This window comes from Mirounga leonina, unplaced genomic scaffold, assembly GCF_011800145.1.
Source record: "Mirounga leonina isolate KUSES-001 unplaced genomic scaffold, KU_Mleo_1.0 Mir_179, whole genome shotgun sequence".
NCBI classification, from domain to species: Eukaryota; Metazoa; Chordata; class Mammalia; order Carnivora; family Phocidae; genus Mirounga; species Mirounga leonina.
In genome coordinates this window covers 6,752,402-6,773,294 of record NW_023270466.1, presented here as the reverse complement: position 1 = coordinate 6,773,294, position 20,893 = coordinate 6,752,402, and positions in this window count along the sequence as shown.

The following is a 20,893-nucleotide window of genomic DNA, read 5'->3' as shown; positions in this document are numbered from 1 at the left end:
CTGGGATAGGGAAAGTAAGAGACGAGTCTGACATAGATTTTTGGGCTAGGAAGTAATGATGGGAGCCTGTCAAAGGGACACGGGGTAGGGGTGGAGAGCAAAGAGAGAGAAGAGAAAAAGGGAGAAGAAAAAAGGACACAGAAGCCTATGATATAGGCTTATATGTATATAAGCCTATAATATGAAGAGCAAAATAAGCAGGGCTTGTAACTGATTATAGCCTTTTGAATCAAACAGCAATCTGAGGCCATACTGATAGAAATGAATGAATACAGAATGAAACAAATATGGAGAAGAGAATGTGCTTTCTTCTAGCCTAATGCCAACTGACATTTTTACAATTAGTTAGCTTTAGAAAATCACCGTTTGCGACCATCACAGTAAAAATGAACTCAGATGAGAATCATCCTTGGGGGCAAACACCAGTGGGGGAAGTATGATGGCAAGGATGTATTTATATAATCTCAGAGTCTCTTCTCACAGGCCATTTATTTGCTTCCAGGGGAAAAATAGTAACTCTACAGTAGAGAAACCTGAGGGACTTCACCTCAACTAAGTGATCATTGTTCACAAAATGACAAATGGAACAAAAAGACATCATGTGCCTCCTCATAGGATGCAGGAAGGACATAACAGCATTTCTGTGCTATTCCGTGTATTTGTGTCTTATCTGCTGTAAAAAATGACCACAAACTTGGTGGCTTAAAATAACAGAAATGTATTCTCTCATAGCTCTGGAGCCCAGATGTCTGAAATCAGTGTCAGTGATCCAAGATCACACCAGTCATCAGGGAAATGCAAATCAAAACCACAGGGAGATATCGCCTCTCACCTGTCAGAATGGCTGGTATCAAAAAGACAAGAAACAACAAGTGTTGGCAAGGATGCGGAGAAAAAGGAGCCTCGTGCACTGTTGGTGGGAATGCCGACTGGTGCAGCCGCTGTGGAGAACAGTCAGGAGGGTCCTCCAAAAATTAAAAATAGAATAGAATAAGAAATACCATATGATCCATTAAATTCCACTTCTAGATATTTATCTGAAGAAAATGAAAACGCTAATTCAAGAACCTTTTAAAAAAAGTTTTAATCTTTTTTTTTCTTTTTGGAATGCCATATTGAGATACAATTCACATACATACAATTCATGCCTTTAAAGTGTATAATTCGGTGATTTTGAGTATATTACAGCGTTGTGCAACCATTGCCACAATCAATTTTGGAACATTTTCATCACCCCCAAAAGAAACCCTGTTCCTTTTATCTATTACCTCCCCATCCCCAACCCTCACCCCAGCCCAAGGCAACCACTAATCTACTTTTTGTCTCTCTAGATTTGTCTGTTCTGTGCATTTCATATGGAATCATATAGTATATGGTCTTCTGTGTCTGGCTTCTATCACTTAGCATAATGGTTTCAAGGTTCGTTCGTGTTGGGGCTTATATCAGTACTTCACTCCTATCATGCCAATGAGCCAAAAATGGCCCTAGGTTATTTCTTCACAGCGGGCTGAGACCCCTCAGCTCAAAAGCCACCAGCACCACGCTCAAATTGTGCACATCCAATTGTTTCAAGGCTCAAACAAGCAGATTTTTAGCCATTTGGGGGCTGCCTGCTTTGTATGCTCCGGAAAACTATACCCAGCACCTGCTGGTCATTGATTATGTGGAACCCTGTGGTTTGAAGGCCCAAAGGTGTTCAGGCCCTTCAGAGCTCTCTGACCTGAATGAAGACTGTCAGCCATGCAGCTGAATGACATCACTTAGATACATATGCCCCCTGTCTGGCCCCCTCCCCCGCCATTCCCTTTGCCCTCTTCCCCTTCAGGATGGTGGACCCCTTGTCTTAAGCCTCTGTAGGTCTCATGCTGTGAGGAATTTCCCCCTGCATGCAACCCTGTCCAAGTGCTGCCCAAGAGTTTGCTGAGTGTTACAGTCACTCACGGCCATTCCTTTTTCCTTGATCACTTCCACAAATCTCTCAGAACTCCTACAATTCCTTTCTGTTGATGAATAACATTCCACTGTATGGATATATCAGTTTTTGTTTATCCATTCATCTCTTGATGGACTTGGGTTGCTTCTACCTTTTGGCTGTTGTGAAGAGAGCTACTATGAACATTCCTATGCAAGCTTGTTTGAATGCTTGTCTTCACTTCTCTTGGGTGTAGGTGTATAATTGCTGGGTCATATGGTAACTCTATGTTTAACCCTTTGAGGAACTGCAAGACTGTTTTCCAAAGCAGCTGCACCATTTTACATTCCTACCAGCAATGTCTGAGGGTTCCAATTTCCCCATATCCTTGCCAACTTGTTATTGTCTGACTTTCTGATGATAGGCACCCTACTGGATGTGAAGTAGTATCTCACTGTGCTTTTGATTTGTATTTTCCTGATGACTAATGATGTCAAGCATCTTTTCACATGCTGCTGACCATTTGCGTATCTTCCTTGGAGAAATATCTATTCAGAATCTTTGCTCATTTTTAAATTGGGCTATGTGGATTTTTATTATTGAATTGTAAGAATTCTTTATACATTCTAGAACGAGTCCCTCATCAGATATATGATTTTCAAATATCTTCTCCATTCTGAGAGTTGTCTTTTCACTTTCTCAGTGATGTCCTTTAAAACACAGAAGTTTATAATTTTGATGGTATCCAATTCACGTACTTTTTTATTGGGTTGCTTTTGCTAAGAATCATTTTAGCTCTTACATTTTAGGTTAATTTTTTAATAGAGTGTAGGTTCTTTTGCATGTGGCTATCCACATGTCTCAACACCATTGTTTAAAATACAATTCTCTTCCATTGAATTGCGTTGGCAACCTTGTCCAAAATCAACTGAGGATAGATATATGGGTTTGTTTCTGGACTCTCAGTTCTATTCCATGCATCTATAAGTTTATCCTTATGCCAAGACTACAATGCCTCGATGCTTGGAGATAAGCCTTTTGTGTGACTCATCCCCCCCAACTAATTGAACTGCTCGGGTCAGGATTCCCAAGCCCTGTGCCCTGCCCCTAAAGGGTGGTGTCTTTTAAGGGTGCTGCCGCTCTAGGTATTAGGAGTTGGCTGTACTCTGGGGTTTCTCCTTCTTTCCAGCCTTTCTGTGGCCTTTGTCGGTCATTGCATCACTCAGGAGTGTTTTCCTCAGACTGGGGCAGTGGTTTGGATGATTTGAAGCAGTAAGAGACCGGGAAGAGGGTAGTGGTCAAACTCACTGTCTACAGGAGGTGGGGGGCTTCCTCTGTGCTCCCCAACTCCCACTGACAGATCTTTGGGGATTGACTGTACTTCATTTTTGTAGCTCTGGTTTAAGAATAACAAAGTTGAACCCAAGGTATGAAAGAGACTAATGAGAACTGGGAAAGATATTCCAGAAGTAGGGAAATAATCCTTGAAAGGAAAGAACAGTGCCCAATTTTTCAATATTTAGGCTTTTAGCTATCAAATATTCTCCAGTCTTCTGTCCCTTTGAAGGGAGGTAAAAAAAAAAAATATGCTGAGAAGTGAATCCATTCATCATCGGGAATATCATGGCTTTAAAAACCTTTCCCAACTTAAAACATTTCCAAAAGGGAAACTTTACAGACTCACTAGGGAACATAATAGAATCTAGAACTGGAAAGGCAACTGAAAAGAAGCAAACATCACTGCTTCAGGAGAGAAGTACTGAGGAAAGGAGACCTCCCAAAAGAATGTTTTCATGTGACAGAGGGACACGTGGAGAGCTGAGATCGTACATCTCCAGAATGAGGTCACTTCAGGTGCTTTGCTGGGAACTGAGAAGACCTTATGTGATCTGGGAATGTCTTCAGTGAAAGCATCACAGGCAATGATTTTAGACAGAGGAAGTGTTGGTTAATATTTCTCATCTGGAGCTCAGCTGGAAGGGGATAAGGTGTGGGAAGGAGCCCGGAGACACCTAGAAGAGCCTCTTTGTTTCTTGCATGAGAAAACAGCATCATCATTTGCGAAAAGAAGTGAGACATAAAGAAGGAAGAGACCAATGTGAGATTTAAGTGCATGATCAGAATTGCAGAGTCTATGCCCATGCTATAACTACTAGACCCTGACCCAGAGGGCAAGGGAAGGAAAAATGGAACAGGTTTAAAAAAGGCCTGGCTTTGACTGGCCCATAGTATCCAAGGAGGCTCATCTTGGGTCCCCTGTCCTCCTTCTCTGGGACACGGATCCAGTCTTCTTGCTTTGTCTATTGTGTGGTGTATTTTTAATAAGTGCCAGGATAGCCAAGGGGGTGGATTGAAAACTCTAGGGGGCCCCCTATGCCTGAGGTAAAGAGAATACGGTATGATCAGGGCTCCATGGGAACCCTGGGGTTTGGGTCTCTCTCCGAGGTGTTAGAAGCAGGGATGGTTTTTTCATACCTTGACAACTTTTTTACGTAATAAATACATGTTGATTTAAAAAATGCAAGTAATCAAAAGGATAATAATTACCAAGATCTCCAGCTGATAACCATTGATAATATTTTCACCTCTTCACAACTTAAAAATACACACACACACACGCACGCATATTTGATTTCTTCAAAAATTAAGTCTCACTGTACAATAGTCTTTTGCAGGTTTTTTTTTTTTCACTCAACTTGTGTATGATGAATATCTTTCCTTGTCAACTGAAACTTTCACAACATCCTTTTTTAGTGGTTTCGATCCATGGATGTATCACAGCTTTCTAGTGGATAGTATTTTTATTTTATTTTATTTTATTTTATTTTATTTTTTGAGAGAGAGAGAGAGAGTGGAGCAAGGGGGAGGAGCAGAGGGAGAGAGAGAGATTTATAAGCAGACTCCACGAGTGACGCCCAGAGTGAAGCCCAACGCGGGGCTCCATCCCAGAACACTGAGATCATGACCTGAACTGAAATCAAGAGTCGGATGCTTAGCTGACTGAGCCACCCAGGCGCCCCTCTAGTGGATAGTATTTTAGATCAGTAATTATAATCAGAGCGACACATTTTTGGCTCTCCTGAGCACAGCCAGAACAGGGCTCTCTGTGGTATCCTCTTGCATCTCTTAACTTTTCTTAATGAAACAAGGGTCTATAAAAAGGAGAACCAGGGCAACTAGTGACCACATCCCAGGCAAACACTGAATCCTGTTTAAGGATTCCTTATTTCTGGTCCCTCCCTTCCTTAAGCTCCAATGGAATCAATAGCTTCCCTGGAACAGATAATACCTAAGTGAGATAATACATTTAAGATGATCTGTAAGGTATAAAATTGCTATATAATTGTTGTAATAATAGTAACAATATTGTTATTATAGATTAAGCTCTTGATTTGGGGTTTATAGCGGGAACCTATAGAACATTTAGAATTACACAAAGCAATAGCTCACCTCACTTTAGCCATACATGTGCTCCTGAAAGTTTGGGACAGACTAAACATATAATGAATGAAATCATACATTCACACCTAAATTTGAAAATGGTTCTATTTTCCTCTCTGATTGGTGTTCAATTTTCACTTTAAACCTCTAGTTTTCCCTTAAACTTTAGTTTCCTTTAAAACTTTAGTTTTAAGCACTACCCCCTTCTCACCAGAAGTTAAGATCGGGCAAACACTTAAACCTTCTAGAGGAACCTGATAAAGGACTGTTCTCTGAGCAGGGCATCCTGTTTGTGGCCCCCCCACCCCCAACCCTCCCCTTTCTGCTTCTCCCTGGGGAGTCTGGCCTGTGTGGACTGTACTCTACAGCTCCTGGACCCTCTGCCTTCTGGGTCATTTTGGCCAGTGGGAGCAGGAGATCAGGAGGGGAGAATGAGGCCAGGGTGTTAACTGCCCTGACTTCCTTTCTGCAAAGTCATTTCTCAAGGAGGCATCTTCCTCATTACCCCTCTCCCCTTCTAGATTCCCATAACCTCTCCCTCGGTCATCCCGTTTGCTCAGTGGTGGCAAAACTTTCCTCTATTATCCTAATTTGAGTGTGCCTTCTGTTTCCTGTTGGAACTCTATTTAATAAAGTCTGGAGAGTCTAGAAACCCTTTGATAGCAGATTGCATCCTTCCTTAATTTGGTGACTAGAATCCAGTGGAGGCTTTGCTATTGCTCACAAGGGCTCTGTGAGTTAAAGATAAGGGCATGCAAAAGAGGGATAGGCACAGGGTCAGGCACCAAGGATCTGGGTGCTAAACAAATGTTAAAGCTATCAGTGAAAAGAAGAGTATAGTGTTTAGGTATAAGGTTTGGTGCCATGCTGCCTGGTTTCAAAAATAGCACACTGCTTACTATGGCAGCCAACTTGAAGATGGCCACCAACGATTCTGTCTCCTGTATTTTTGCCCTTGTGTAATCACTCCCTTTGAGTGGGGGTGGGAACTTGTAATTTCTAGCCAACAGAATATCACAGAGGTGATGAGATGTCATTTCCATGATTATGTTGCATAAGACTATAACTTCCTTGCTAGCAGATCCTCTCCCCAGCTGAAGATGCCAACTGCCATGCTGTGAGTTATCAATAAAAAGGCCCATGAAACAAGGAACCGAGTTGGTCTTTGGCCAACAGTCAGCGGGGAACCCAACAGCACTCAAGGAATGGTCACTGGCCAACAACCGCATAAACTTGGAAACAGGCCCGTCCCCAGTTGAGTCTCCAGATGAAACCTGACTGACAGCTTCGTGAGAGACCCTAGCCATATCACTCAACTACACTGTGCCTGGGTTCCTGACCCACAGAGGCTGTGAGATCATAAATGTGCTTTGCTTTAAGCCATTAAGTTTGTGGTAATTTGTTAGGCAACAAAGGATAACTATATATCTGTCTAATTGCAAGGAAGTCACTAAAACAATTTGTGTCTTAGTTTCCTTATCTCTAAGAACAGAATTAAGATAACAATCATACACTTCTGCTTTGCAAGGCTGAAGGGAAGATGAAATGAGGTAACTAATATGCTTAAAGCAGCACCTGACACAGAAATGGCTCATCACACATCAATGTTGGCTAATATTTTTAGAGCAGACTCTAGTCTCTTCTGGGCTATACCACATTCCCTGATCATAAGATTTGGTTAACCCTTCTTCCTCTGCTCCTGCCCCCCTGAATTCACCCCAACGTTTGCCCCTCATTTGTCTCTTTGGTAAATGTGGCATTCCATAACAGGTTTCTACAGAGCAGAAAACACCTTGCAGAGCCCTAAAGCATGAGAGTACCGCCCTAAACCTTTTCTGAGACTCAGTCACCCCTACTGTCATCCTCTTTGTGGGCTCTCCTCCACTGCTATCTCTGAATTCCTTAGAAAACCAACTAAAACACAGCTTGGCTAACTCGTGTTAGCCAAATCTGGATGTCTGTTTAGTGGCACTTATTATAATGCATCCCTCTAGGGGCCAGCAGAGCATCAGAGAACCATAGGATGTATGAAGCCAGAGAGGAGCCTTTTCCAGCTCTGGGTCTCTTGAAACATAGTGTTTAGTTCCTCAAGTGTCATTCACTGTTTTGCCCAGATCTTGGATCCTTCTCTCTTCCTAGGGTCTGAGAGGTTTTAAATCTCAAGGACCCTTTCCTGTCAGTCCTCTTTTCCCAAACCTCCCCCACTTCCCATACACTCCAAACTTTCAGACCCATTTTTTACCACAATGAAGCTAAGGTCTCCAGGCAACTTCCTTTCTTCTTGTACCCACCCATGTTCCTTTTCTCTTACAATACCTTACATGCAAAATGATTTCTCCTTTTCCATTCAGCAAGCCCACTCTACTCCAAATTCACTTCTACCTCCTGTTCCTACCTACATTGATTTAGTGGACATGACTTTTTCCCCATTGTCCCAAAAGTCAATCTCCCAAAACAAACACATACCTGTTGACCCATGCAAATAAGCCACATAGAGGATTATTGGTTGTTTCATCTACGTGCACAATATTTTCTCTGAGTATAAGTTGCCCCAACATGCTGTGGGTGCGGAAATGAACCAAAAGAGGAAAAGTGACTTGCCCTAAATTAGCCTTCAGCTCTTTGCCACTCCAGGAGCAAAATTCAGGGGTCCCAACCCAGAGCAGATACTGTTAGACAATAGGACTGGCCTGTTGTCTGGGGCCAATCAGCTGGGCAATAATTATGCTTACTCTTTGACCTGTCTAGTAGGACAAACTCCCAGTGAATTGGAAACCCCAAAAGGTGAGGGGCTACCTCTTATTTACATTCACCACAGAGAGATGGATGTAAGAAGCACTCAGGAAAAATCGGTCAACTTGACCCTGTCATTTCCTTCAAAGCAGAAGGCAGGGAAACTATAAGAGGTGGGAGCTGGTTTGGAAGAACCTCCGAATGGAGTCTTTCTAGGAGATATCTCTTATAGTAGCTGTCTCACCTTTCAGTGCACTGAGAGAGTTCACGATCGCCAGGAAAAATGACTCTTGTCACTGCCAGCCATGTGAGCAAGCAGCTCCACTGCATCTTGTAAATCTCCCTCCGCTGGGGGGTGGGGGCAGTGGCACTGAGGGGGACAGGGGAGTGACGCAGAGTGGATTGTCCACAGGGTTTACAGTAGCAGCAGCTTTGTTTTCTCTGCCCCCCTTTTTTTGGGGGGGGACACTACAGTACTGTGGATGGGTGAGCAGACGAGTGGGTGGATAGACAGACAGAAGAGGGATTTTCCTTCTCGAGATTCTCATAATTGGTGTGTGGTTTACATCCCTTTCATCTGGAGGACGCTGATAGTAATCTGAAACAGCTTGAGCTAAAGCTGCCTCAGGTGACACAAATGGGCTAAACTGGGCTTGTCCGGGGCCCCTTGTCTCCTTCCCTCCCATCAGCTCCTGCTCTATTTTAAACAAAAACCCCTCCGGTGTCCTGAACCTCAGGGAACCAGCACAGTCAGTTCTTCTCATTTAAAATAAACGCATGACATACACAGAGTTTTTTATAAAAATAGCATAAGGAGACAGGTGCTATGAAATCCCAGGTGTCCCTCCCCAAAGAAGCTTTTAACAGCTGAATACTTGCAGAAAAATGTTAACTCCAAAATCAGGAGAGAGTATGTACTTTCCATTTACATGAAAGGAATTTCTGTATATCCACAGCTCTGGCTCTTGCTGATTTTACTTAGTACCTGTGAGAGATCATTCAAATCCCCTCTGGTTCATTCTTTTCAATGGCTGTATTGTATTCCATCCTATGGCTATAGTTAATTGATTCAATCCGTTTTCTATTGATGTGGTTTTGGTGGCTTGCAGTTTTTCACATGGTGGCTTTGGGGACAGAAGTCTCCTGGCTGGAACGTGGGGTCTAGTGGTCATCTGTGTGTCGGTCTTGTTGAATGCATCCACCAACCAATGGTCAAGCCCAAGGGCTCTTGGAGATGCTCCATATGGCAGCGAGGCCCCACCATGAGAGGGGACCGACCCAGAAACCGAAAGCCAAAGAGGTACAGATGAAGATACTTGGGCCCCTGGGTCCCATGTGGGGATGCCATCACACAGGGGCCTCGCAGGGAGTGGGGAGAACACTCTCGGGAGTCTGAGACACGGGGCTCCAGGCCCACCCTGTAGAAGAGTAAGGAACATAAGGACCATTTGCTGTGCTCCGACTCGGAGCCAGCCACCTGGGACATGCGTGGTCTTTCCTCCCCATCACAGGGATGGGTATCACCAGCCCCTCGCAGGTGGAGGGACCGAAGCGCCAACACACAGTTGCCTGCCCGGGGTCAACACTACCCCGGTCCTGCGGTGTGTGCGGGGTCACCTCTCAGACAATTCTGAGTTTGAAATTCTTTCCTTCTCACCCCCACTCTGGCCTCCTTTCAGCCACTCCTTCCTAATTTTTCCTGCCCTTTCCTTTCAGAGGAACCTCAACGAAGTCAACAAGTATTAATTGAGCTCCAACTCTTGACAGGACACTTTTTCTCCCTTTCCTGTAGGTTTCCAAATGGGAGGCACAGTTGTCTCAGGGATTCCAAGGTGTCAGATCACCCCCCGGGGGCCTTCTGGTGGCCTCCTCGGGGATTAATGACAAGTCGCCCTCCTGAGCTGGTGTGAGGGGAGGGGCTGGGAGGGAAGTGGGTCCTCCCTGCCTCGCGCCTCTCCTGCCACCCGAGGAGCTCCAGCTCCGAGCGTGTTGAAGCCTGGGTGTCAGAGGCTGCGCCAGGCCTCAGCCTCCGACTTGGAGGGGAGGGACCTCAGAGGCTCCTAAAGCCCATGGGCGGCCCACGGGCGGGTTGTGGGGGTGGGTGGGTGCAGAGGGGCAAGGTGGGAGTGAGGACAGACAGTGTGCTTCTCCAGGTCTGGAGACGGAAGGAGGAGGTGTATGCAGTCGGAAAATGTCAGACACCTGACACTGCGCACCCCGCCGGCCCGTGGGAACCGGGCTGCCAGAAGCGGATTGCCAGCAGGTAGCAGGGCCTCAGGCCTCCTGCTGCCGTCCAGCCTCCGCACTGTCAGCAGGCTGTGCGACGCCCCCCAGACTGCTTCAAGGTTTGAATGACAACAACGGTGGCCATTCATGGAGAAGTGACTAAGGCCAGGCACTGTCTAAGCCGAGCCCTTTTCGAAACCCCAGGACAGCCAGCAAGCCAGATATCAATTCCCACATTTTACAGATAGGAGAATGGAAGCTAGAGCTGGGAAACGGCGTGCCCCAGCGCACAGAGCCCTTAGGAACTAGGTCGACAAAGCAGGGCGGGCCGATGCAGGGAGGAAATCTGGGTGGCAGGCCGGGGTGGAAGAGAGGTGCCTCTGGCTGGGGCACGGGGGAAGCAGTTGCATTATAAAAGCCCTTTGGGCCTTGTCTTCCTTGAATGGGGCTATTTAGTGGTGAATCCATAATGTTGGAGCAGATTGGGCTCCTTGGCAAAGCCCTTGGCAAAGCCCTTGGCAGGCTCTCCCTAATGGAACATCCAGAGAGAAAAAGTCCCCTGTCCTCCTCCGCGTCCCTCGTAACCTCCGGCCCCACCCACGGGGATCTTGTTTGCTCTGGCAGACAGGGAGCCCATTCAGAGCCCTCGGGTGGCACAGGCAGAGTCTAGCCCGGGAGCCTGGCCAGGCCACGTCTGGATGGGGGGGCGGCGGAGGGGTCAGGGGCTCTCTAGAAGGCTCCTTTGGCTGGGGTGGGGGGCGGGGAGCTGACTTTATTCTGGCCCATGAGAATGACTGACTTTACAGTTCCCTCTTGCTCCATAAACCAGAAAGCCACTTCCAGCTGGTGGGAGGAGGCCTGGTGGGCGGGTGTCTGGTGCCATCCTGCCGAGGGCGGGGCTGTGGTGTGTGCTAGCCGCAGGGAAGGCGGGGCTAGGGCCCACAGCAGGCCTGAGCGGGTGCCAAGGCTGTGCACTCAGGGAGAGTATTTGCTGCACCTGGTCCCGGACATCCACAGCTTCCCAGCTTAGCACCTTCATTATGCTGCCATCAGAGGCCTTTCTTGGTATACAAGGAGAGGCTGCCCAGGCCTTTTTCCTTTTCCAAGGATGGGAAATACTACCTTACCTTAGGCTCAAACCACATCTGACTCTGACAGGGCTGTGAGTGAATTCCACAGCCGGCTGCCGCCCGAACTGCTCCCAGGGTCTCCCAGCCTTGGGAGTCAGCGGGTCCTCATTTCCAGCTTCTCGCCGGGGCTGCCGAGCCCCCAGACAGGAAGAAACCCGGCTGCCCAGGGGCGGCCCCTCACAGGGTAAGCAGCCCCCCGCGTAAGCAACATTGGCCGCTTCTCCCTCCTGCCTTCCTTGTCAGGCCACAGCTGTCAGGACTAGCTTGAAGGTTCTTACGTTTAAATATTAAAAAATGCTTAGTTAAATAGGTTGGCTTGTTTGCTTTTGCTGATAGTAACAGTCTACCCACAGAGCCCTTTCAAACCTCTGCAGTGTTTTGGAAAGTGGATAAGGGACTCATTCAGTGACACGCAAGTGTGACCGGAGCCAGGAGGGAAGCACGGATCTCATGAAATGAGGAATCGCCTCAGACCACACACAGAGACGTTTCTGAACTCAGGCTGCCTCTCTCTGTCTCTGTCTCTGTCTCTGTCTCTCTCTCTCTCACACACACACACACACTTCCCACCCTGGCAAACTGGCTGTGACTGGCAGCAGGAAAGCCCTTACTGGCGTCCATGGCCAAAGGCCGAGGGGGGCTTCCAGGCCTTATGGGGCTCTTTGTTAGCCACAAGCCGATGACAAACTGGATGAGTACAGTGAGCACCCCGCCCCAAAGAGAACTCGCACACACACAGACCAGCACCACCGAAACACAGCTGTTGCAGAAGGAAAAGTTGGAGCCAAATGGAGTGGTTGAAATCACCTTTGTGTGGGGAGGCAGGAAACACACACACGTTTTCCCCAAGAGCGGGCAGGTTTTGTGGCAACTTCCCTCCGAGTTCTGTGAGTCCGGGGAGCAGCCCGGCAGCCCCACCCCCCAGGCACCAGGCACAGGAATCACCTGACTGGACACAGCATTTCTTCATATCAGATAAGTCATTGTTGGGCCACGGGAACGAGGGGCTGCACAAACGTGAGGTGAGCAGTTCTTCTAGAAGACACTGGGGCAAAATTACTTATCCATTCTTTGACTACAAACTTCAAGCGGAGTGAACTGAACCTGACTGGGGCCCTGTGTGAAGTTTGGGAGATCTTGGGTTTTCTTTCTTCCCCTTCTGAACTTTTATTTAAATGTAGGCTCCGATGGATCCAGAGAGAGTGAGGCGGTTCCTTCAAGAAATACTTAGAGTGCTTCCCAGGCACAGTGAGTGGGGGTGGGTCTGGGGGATGAGGGCAGGGAGAAGGGGCACACCCCCTGCCCCTACAGCCCCAGCGTCCTCATCAAATGCTGCAGGGCAGCCCCTTATCAAAGGGGTGTGCTCCCCAAAGCCTCGGTCCAGGCGGACATCACTGTCACATCTGCTTGGCAAAGGCCATGAGGTTTTCCGTGGCTCTTATTTCTCCCCCTCGCCATCCACTCCCTCCCCCTGTGGTGTGACTGTCCCTGGGAAGGTGGCAGCACCTTCCCAGGCTGTCCTTGTTTGCCCCTCACCAGGGTGCTTCAAGGAGAGTGACCTGGGCAGAAGACCTGTGTGCCTTCTTTCTTCTTATGCTCCAACTTTTGAGATGAGAAGATGACCTTGCCAAGAATAAACACAGAGTTGGAAGCCCCAGAGTTTTGGTTTGGTTTGGAATGAAGAACCCCCACAGTCCCAGGATGTCTCAATAGGTCACACAAGTCCTCAACCTCAAGCAGCTCAGACCAGCAGAAGAATGAGTTCTCTCTCCTGAGCTTTCCTAAGGTTTTCCTGAGGCTTCCTCACAGTCTGTGACCATGCAGGTGAGATCGTTGACCCTGGCTTCTCCGGGCCAGAGTGTGAACCGCAAAGATGGAACAAGAGCCAAACTCAGAGGCTCCTGGCTGAGCGGCCACTACACATTCAGGAAGGTTTCCTCCCTCCATTCCCTTCCTGGGTTGGCGCCAGCTCTGATGATGATGTCACCTTCCACAATGAACTCACTCATATTCTAACCCAAGGGCTGTTCTTCAAGCCCTTTGCCCTCCACCCTTGGGAATTTGTCCACAATTCATGTGGCAGCCTTCTGCCTGCCAGGCATCTCTGCTCCTGCCCCTCTACCCCTCCCGTGCAAGCTGCCGTTGCCTCCAGAGCACCAGGTGAACGGAGGGCTGGCGCAAGAGCAAACACATGCCCGCCTGGGACCCAGCTTCTCGCCTGTGGCCCCTCTGGGCCACACTCAGGTCCACCCTGCTCCCCGGGCCTCCCAGAAAGGGTAGAAAAACACAGTGTCCTCAAGAGTGAAACAGAGACCATGATTTTGACCTTGTAGAATAGTGTGAAGATAAAGTGAGATTTCCTCCTTTTCTTTACATCGACAAATATTTCTTTGTCAAATACCGATTATGTTCCAGGGCCAGAAAAATTGCCAATTCCCAGGTATTTGCTAAATATTCTGGAACTCATTTGCAGAGAAAGGAGTAACTTTTTTGGACATTATAAATCACTGTGACAGAGACCGTGGTGTTCACTGATAACCTGATACCTGTGTTCCTCTCTTCCTCCCGCTCACATCTCTGCAGTACATTCCCAGCCTCCCTTGCAGTCGGTGGAGCCATGTGACCAGGTTCTGGCCAATGAATGTGAGCAGAGGTGACAGGGGCCACGTCCAGGCCCAGCCCATAGAAACCTCTCACACAATACAGATGTTAACTCAAAATGGATCACAGACCTCAATGTAAAACATAAAACTATGAAACTTTTAGAAAAAACATAGATCTTTGGGACCCAGGGCTAAGCAGAGTTCTTAGGCTCGACATAAAATCACAATCCATAAAAGAAAAAAAAAAAGATAAATTATCAAAGTTAAAAAACCTTTTTTCTGAGAAAGACCAGGTAAGAGGATGAAAAGACAAACCATGGACTGGGAGAAAATATTTGCAAACCATACATCCATATACCTAAAATATATAAAGAACTCCCAAAACTCAATACTCAAAAAGCAAGCAATCTAATTAGAAAAATGGGCAAAAAACCATGAAGAGATATTTCACCAGAGAGGATATACAGAAACAAATAAGCATGTGAAAGGGGGTTTCATATTGTTAATCCTTAGGGAAATGCAAATTCAAATGAAATATCATCACACACCTACCGGGTTGACTGAAACAAAAATATGACAACACTAAATGATGGTGAGGGTGTGGAGAACTGGATTGCTTATATACAGTCTTTCTGGTGGAAGTATCAATTGGTACAGTCATTATGGAAAAGAGTTCAACAGTGTCCTAATAAAAAAACTAAACACACAACTATCTTCCATCCCAGCAATTATACTCTTGAGCATTTATCCCAGAGAAATGAAGACTTTGTTCCCACAAAAACCTCTATAAAAATGTTTACAGCAGCTTTATTCATGGTTGCCCTAAACTGGAAAAAGCCAGCTCTCCTTCAATGGGTGCATGGGTTAAAAAAATGTGGTCCATCCAAAGCATGGAATACTATGCAGCCACGGAAAGAAAAACTATGCTAGATGTAATAACCTGGAAGAATCTCCAAGGAATTATGCTGAGTGAAAAATACCAATCTCAAAAGATTACATACTGTATGATTCCATATAAATATTATTGAAATGACAAAATTATAGAAATGGAGAATAGATTAGCAGTTGCCAGGAGTTGAGGAGGGGGTGGAGGAGGGAGGGAAGTGGGTGTGGCTATAAAAGGGCAACATGAGGGATCCTTGTGGGGAGAGAACCGTTCTCCATCTTGACTAAGTCAATATTGCCATTGGCTGTGATGTTGACCTGGAGTTTTGTAAGATGTTACTGCTGGGAGAAGTGTCCACAGGATCACTCTATATTTCTCATAATTTCATGTAAATCTACAATTGTCTCAAGAGTTTGATTACTATCCCTGGTACCCCTCTCATGTTCTTGGCCCTTTCTCCCCTTCCACTGGATGGATGGAGACACATCCCGGACCAAGAGGAGGGCAAGTCATAAGAGGGAGGGAGTCTGGATCCCTGAATGGCTGCGTGGAGTAAAATCATTCCCTCTCTTTCCCACACTGGACCGGGATGCAAAACTTTTCTTATGTTAAACCACTGACGTGTCTGGGATTTGTTTGTTACTGCAGTCACTTCTACTTATTCTGACTAATGGCACATTGGAAAGTCTGGGATTCAAACTCAAGTTCAGGTTCCTCAGGCAAACAACAGATGAGCTGATTTGTCCATGAAATTACTTTGGTTTCTAGTGCAAAGAAATCACTCCACTTCCTGTGTGTGGGCAAACCTGGGATCAGCTCCCACTTTCAGCTCATGTTGGCTTTTCCAGTTCAAGTCACTGGATTTCTCTAAGCCTCATTCTCCCCAACTGCAAGACTCATGAGTTAGGAGAAGAAGTGTGCATATGGGAAAGGACTCTGTGCATGACCATACTGGAGAGTTGTGTGACCAGCAGGCTCCTCATTGCTCTCCTTGTGATCAAACCCTTCTGGCCTCTGAGTCATTCTCTGTCTTAGCCCCCGATGACATTCCTTAAAAGCAGACCTGATCAGTTAACCTTGGTTAAAAAATGACAGTAAAGACAATGACGAAACAGCAATAATATTGATAATAATAGCTGTCATCTATCAAGCACCAGATCTGTTCCTAGTAACACTTGTAAGTAAGGGTAAGACTGCGTAAAGCCCAGTCTTTACCCCTGGGCTTCTGCTGGCATTTCCAAGCCCGGCATCTTCTGAATTGCTCTTTCTCCGACCCTCCTGGGCAGGTGATGCTCCACGAAGATGTCCTCTTTCACCTTGGCCCTCCCTGCCCCGCACTTGGGGCAGCGTGTCCCTCATTTGAGGCTCTGACCTTACAAACAAGGTGTAGGTGGGGACTGGCCATTAAGAGTTACAGTATGACAGGCACTGGGCAGAGTGCTTTGTGAACATCATCTTATCTAGTTATATAACATGTCCTTCTGTAGAATGGGAAATTCTGGCAGGCTCTTCTTAAGATGGCTTCCAGAGGCCAGGGGAGCCCTCCTGTAAGGTCATGATGAAGTTTCACTGGTTGTATGAGTTTTGTATTGCTGCGGTGACAAATCAGCACACACTCAGCGGCTGACAAGAACATAAGTGTATGATCTTCTCTAGTCTCACAGTCTAAAACTGTGAGTGTCTGGCAGGGCTGTGCTCCTTTCTGGAGGCTTTAGGGGACACCCCCCCAATTCCTGTTCTGCCTCCTTCTGTCACTGGTGATTACCCTGGGCCCGCCTGGATAACCCAAGATCATGTCCCCATTGTAAGGTGTGTTCATAAGTAACCTTAATTCTCTCTGCTGCCCAAATTCCCTCTGGCCGGGTAAGGTGATAGACTCACAGGTTCCCGGATTAGGAGGAGGCTGTCACACCTTCCACACAGGTTCATGGCAAAATGAGAAAGATGACAGTGTAGTGATCTTCTTGTGATGCCAATTTGTTTTTAAAATTATAATTCTGGAAGTATGCCTTCTTAATTTGGGGGCAGGGGTGTTAAATAGTAAGAAACGTCCTTCTGAGGAAAAAAAAAATGGAAAGTCGGCAAACTAGAGTGTTCTTAGTCCGTGAAATTCCAACCTGTGGGAAACAATGCTTTGGACCAAATAGTCCCACAGGTGTGCTCCCCCAGAGCATTACCCAGGCAACCGCCAGAGGCTGACTACCTCAGGGTGCTGCTGAGGGATGGTGTGTGGGGGCGTGGTCCCTGAAGGGCTGTGGCCCGGCTGAGAATCATGGAGATGTGAGAGGTGCCAGTGACAGGGGCTTACCATCCCACTCAGATCAGCTCCCCGATCAGTACTCATGCTGGGCTGAGGAGTGGGAGCCAGGCTGTGAGCAATCACGGGATAACTACAGGAGCAAGGTGATGTAACGTGAGTCACCTTCCTTAGCTGACAAGTGAGACAAGGGCGATGTGTGTTTAGAGCAGGTGGAGAAAGAGGGATGCAAATATACACATGCTTGTGTGAGGCTGATGGGGTTCCATGGATGGAATTAGAGGGCTGCGTGGTCTTTGACAAATCACTCAACCTCTCTGAGCCTGCTTCCTCATTATCAATACAATAAAAAACACAGCACCTTCCTCCAGGGCCTTATGAGGCTAAATGAGATCCTTCATGAGAAGAACTTTGTGTGGTCAACACACATATACTATATTTTAAATAAACAAGTACCAGTTTTAACCTTACATTATGGAGACTATGCTCCACATTTTTGAGGGTTAAAAATTACATTAATCTTCAATACAGTCTGCTTCTTGGGTTTTGCCCTTGACATTGTTTTTAGAGGAACAAGTTAAACCAGAAGCAACTTCAAAATAGCTTCTAAGCCTGCATTTCAGTTTTAAGATGTTGATAGAAAAATTCACTCAAAAGATGGGATAAAATCCAGCCATTAACAAACAGATTAATTTAGTTCAAAAGTTTGAAAATGTCTAATGGTCTGTTAGTTCCATGAGTAAGGATTTACCTATTGGTGAGGCCTTTTAAGTATCAGCAGATGATTTAAAAGATCAGAAAGAAAGAAAGGAAGAGAAAGAAAGAGGAAGAAAGTTTTGGTTTTGGTTGATTGGTTTTAAAAATCATATGAATTGCTTTTTTTTTTTTTTTTAAGATTTTATTTATTTATTTGAGAGCGAGAGAATGAGAGACAGAGAGCATGAGAGGGAGGAGGGTCAGAGGGAGAAGCAGACTCCCTGCCGAGCAGGGAGCCCGATGCGGGACTCAATCCCGGGAGTCCAGGATCATGACCTGAGCTGAAGGCAGTCGCTTAACCAACTGAGCCACCCAGGCGCCCCTGAATTGCTTTTTTATAGGTAGTAAAATTACTACATAGATATTGATAGATATATAAAGAAATATACAAAAGAAAAATATTAGTCACTCTTTCCCACTGCCCAAAAGTAAACACCACTAATTTTTTTTATATTTCCTCCTGCTGTTTCATCCAGCAAGAATGAAGCAATTTTCATACTGTGCTGATATCCTGCAGAATCCTACCAAAGTAGACAATGAACTTTAGTTAATATCAGACAACGTTTTAGGGTTTTTTTTAACTGTTAAAAAATATATATTTACCCTCCAATATCTCTAGTTGTCCAGTAATATCTGCTTTGATTTCATCCACATTTTCAGTTTTTTTTTTCCCTCTCTCTCTTAGAAATTCCTGGAAACTTCCAGTCCTCTCTACCTCACTGGTCTAAAAGAACACAGCTTTCAGAACCACACTGGGATTCGTTCATGGCCACAGATGCTGAGGAGCCCAAGGACAAGGAAGGTAGGGAGAGAAGGGGACATATGAGTCCTGTTTCACATGTCCCTGTCCTTAGGTGTTTATTTCATGGACACCATGGCAAGGTGGTGGTAGGTGCCCGGCCTTTGTCCTACCACCTTCCACTCACCCTCTTGATCCCATGGGGCCGGAATACTACACAACTTTACCAAACTCTCTTGCACCTGAGCTTTGCACACGAGCCACTCAGATACAGGCTGGGAAGATGGGAGTGAAGCGGGGCCGGTGTCCATGGTACCTGGGCAGGCTCGTGGACATCAGGAGGCACAGGGCCTTCCACTTAGCTGGGAAGGACGGCAGCACCAGGCGTGTTTTCTGAGTCCTGCAGTGGTCGTGGCTGTTTCTTGACTTTACAGAAGAGGCAGCGGCTCCCTGGTGGCTCAGTTTGGCAGGATGGTTTGGGACTCACCCCTGAAAGCTCAACCTACAGGTGGCTTTTTAGCCCTCTCACCCATTCTGTTAGCCATTTTGCTTAAGTAAGCCCAACTCACACCAGCTAGAGTGGATTCTATTCTCTGCCACCAAGGCCCCACTGATAACGGCTGTTGTAGTAGATCTATCTTGAGCATCTGCTGTGAGTTAACATCATATGAAGCAAGACGAGGTCTTCCAGAGAGGTACTAGAAGCAGGATGGGGTCTGCCAGAGAGGTACTGTAATGGCTTCCAATGAGCCGAACTAACACTAAGTTAATCCTCTCAATAGTCATATGAGCGGCATGCTATTATCCCTCCGATCATCCAGAAGAGGAAAGCAAGTCACAGATGGATTACATCATTTGCCTGGGGTAACGAGGCACAGCAAGCTGTGTCCCCGTGCAGTCTGGCTGCAGGCCACACGGTCTTTGTTTCCGCCCTCTGCCACCCGGCCTCTCATGCCTACATTCTAGACAGTCTGATAGTTGGTCTAAAGGGTCTGCTCTTTTTTTTTTTTTTTAAGATTTTATTTATTTATTTATTTGACAGAGAGAGAGAGAGACAGAGAGAGAGAACACAAGCAGGGGGAGTGGGAGAGGGAGAAACAGGCCTCCCACCGAGCAGGGAGCCCGATGAGGAGCTCAATCCCAGGACCCTGGGATCATGACCTGAGCCAAAGGCAGCCACTTAACAACTGAGCCACCCAGGCGCCCCGGGTCTGCTCTTTTTTGAGGAATAAAACCAAGCACCATAAAGTACACAGTTATGAAGTGGGCTGTTTTTTTGACTCTTTGACTTTGTGTCATCTTAATTTGTGGGTTTATAAATCAGACCTGAGAGATTTTCAAATCTGAATTCAAACAAGAGACCACAAAGATCTCACTCCTACTATGTTTTCCCATGTGGAGTATTCAGACTCGTTTTCCCACCCTCCCCTAAAACCATCCCTCAGCAGAAAGATATTCTGTAAGAAGCCTGTTCAGCTCTTAAAAAACTGGTTTCTTATGTCCTGCATTTGAAGTCTGGACTATTACCCAAGTTAATAACATATTTTCAGTCTGTTCCTAAAGAGGGCTGGGAGCATGAATCACACATACTACATAGTTCTTGCTTTCTTTGTAGGGAAAATTAGCAGGGAGAATTACTTTTCTCATCACTCCTCCACAGAGATAATTTATCTCTGTTTGAGGAGTTGTATGTTTCTGTGCTTGCTTGGTTTGGAATTGCAACAGACACTCTGAGTCCTGCAAAAATCCATTTATTTTCTGCATGGAATGCAGCGCAATGCACCGACGTCTTCCATACACCAGTCACAGCCCCATTAATAACACAGTCCTCGGACCCCACTTACACCCAGAGCCTCGCCATTGCTGGTATCAAGTAGCTTGAGCTCATAATTTCGCTGAATCCGTCTAGGCCTTCCCCCCTGTTCTGCTCCAACCAGCACAGAAAGGGGCAATGTTAACTTGATGGAATTAAAAAATGCCAAAACCACACAAAAGAATGCAGGCCTGCCTGTAGCACTCACCTGCTAAGGCTGAAATCTTCCACCCAGTGAATCCTCCAGAAACCAGGTCAGTCCCAGAAGCTGACACTACCTTGGCCAGGGAGGGGCCAACGGTGCTGTTAAAAGCTCTAGCCAGCGATTACCTCAGACAGCGGAAACACAAAACTGGTGCTTGTGTTTATTTGAAGTTATTGGCTTCGGACTCATTCC